Consider the following 2033-nt stretch of genomic DNA (forward strand, 5'->3'; position numbering starts at 1 on the left):
TGTACAGAGGAGCTTACACTCTAATGTCCCCTCCCCCCTCTGCACACACATACATGATACACTTTGTGACACGGGAAGGACATGTGACACGCATTGTTGTCTCTGCAGGTGATTGCTGAGCTCCGCCGGAAGCTGGACGTGGATTGCTGTGATGTGAGGTCTGTACAGAGGTGAGTATAGGAAACGTTCCCCGGCTCCCCCATTGTTCTTCTTCCTCTGACTCCTCGTGTGTCTCAGCTCCGCGAAGGCCCCAGAGGGAGGCGGCCATGACTGCGTGACCATCCTGACCGAGGTGATCAAGTCGGCTGTCTGGTTCCAGAAACACGTGTGTGAGGCCTGGATCAAGGTGAGCTTCAGTGTACATGCCGTGCAGCACTCTGTCATGTTCAGCCCTCAGTGTACATGCTGTGCAGCACTCTGTCATGTTCAGCCCTCAGTGTACATGCCGTGCAGCACTCTGTCATGTTGATGCCTCAGTGTACATGCCGTGCAGCACTCTGTCATGTTCAGCCCTCAGTGTACATGCTGTGCAGCACTCTGTCATGTTCAGCCCTCAGTGTACATGCCGTGCAGCACTCTGTCATGTTGATGCCTCAGTGTAGATGCCGTGCAGCACTCTGTCATGTTCAGCCCTCAGTGTACATGCCGTGCAGCGCTCTGTCATGTTCAGCCCTCAGTGTACATGCCGTGCAGCGCTCATGTTTATCTCGTGTTCTCTTTCAGGCTATAGAGGGTGTAGATAATGCGGATGACCACAAGGTAGGTTGGCCCAGGGAATGGACTTACCTCTGGAGGGGTTCAGTCTGGACGGCTGTGTGATCTCCGCTCTGATTTCCAGGTCACAGACTTCTTGGTCCTCCTCATCCTTTACTCCACCAACCCCAACAGCAAGAAACAGGTGGAGCGCGTGCTGAGGAGCCAGATCCGCCGCGGCTTCATCACCGGCCGCCTCCTGAGCAACAGCCCGGGCGACACCCTCCATGCAGTGCCCGGGCGACACCCTCCATGCAGCGTCCGGGCGACACCCTCCATGCAGCGTCCGGGAGACACCCTCCATGCAGCGTCCGGGAGACACCCTCCATGCAGCGTCCGGGCGACACCCTCCATGCAGCGCCCGGGAGACACCCTCCATGCAGTGCCCGGTGACACCCTCCATGCAGCGCCCGGGTTGTCGGAATGTTGATACCGCTCTGATATACAGTGTTATGTTTATGGAAATCAGAATCTATAATGAAGGAGATTCCCAGCGTATTTCCACCAATCACAATGTACGCGACTTCTTTCATCTGCGCCGACTTCCAAGAGGAATACAAAGTATCAAAATATAGATATTTATTCATCACAAATCCGTGCCGAATAATAATAATATAATCGGTGACAACAAGGAATATGGATCAGATAATATCAATCATGTGATGTCACAGGGATGTCACATGTCGCCCGGGTGTGATGTCACAGGGATGTCACATGTCGCCCGGGTGTGATGTCACAGGTATTGCGTAACATGTAACCGCCGGATATTATTCCCAATATAAATGTAACGAGTGTCTTCTCCGTATCTCACAGAATCAGGAAACAAGAGGCTCAGAGCTGACATGTGACTCCTCCCAGCTCAGATATGGGCGATATTTATCCCATCATGCACCGGGCTGGCAATAAGCCCGGACCAATCACAGTAGAGAAACATTTCCACAAGTTTAATTCAATCTATATATCCGACTAGACCAGTGGTGGCGAACCTCGGCACTCCAGCTGTGCCGAAACTACAAATCCCAACATGCCTCTGCCTCTGGGAGTTATGTCTGTGGCTGTCAGAGCCTTGCAATGCCTCATGGGACTTGTAGTTCCAAAACAGCCGGAGCGCCGAGGTTCCCCACCACTGATCTAGACCTACACAGGCCGGCAGCGTTCCTTCACTGGTGTGCGTTTGAGACCCCCACCATTTACCATCTGAGACTATTGATGCTACAATCCCCCTCACTCCTCCTCTGTCTCCATGCAGTGACATACAGCGTCCGGGTGACACCCTCCAT

The 2033-nt window shown here is 53.3% G+C and overlaps 1 long non-coding RNA gene across 1 annotated transcript; it reads left to right on the forward strand.

Annotated features, from left to right (window-relative positions):
• Positions 1–238: 238 nt before the first annotated feature.
• Positions 239–949, forward strand: LOC108804221. The gene is made up of 3 exons (XR_001942344.1): positions 239–346; positions 724–759; positions 839–949. It is a non-coding gene; the product is annotated as an uncharacterized LOC108804221 (long non-coding RNA).
• Positions 950–2033: the final 1084 nt, after the last annotated feature.

The sequence above is a fragment of the Nanorana parkeri genome, unplaced genomic scaffold (genome assembly GCF_000935625.1).
Source record: "Nanorana parkeri isolate BGI_ZX_2015 unplaced genomic scaffold, ASM93562v1 scaffold7332, whole genome shotgun sequence".
NCBI classification, from domain to species: Eukaryota; Metazoa; Chordata; class Amphibia; order Anura; family Dicroglossidae; genus Nanorana; species Nanorana parkeri.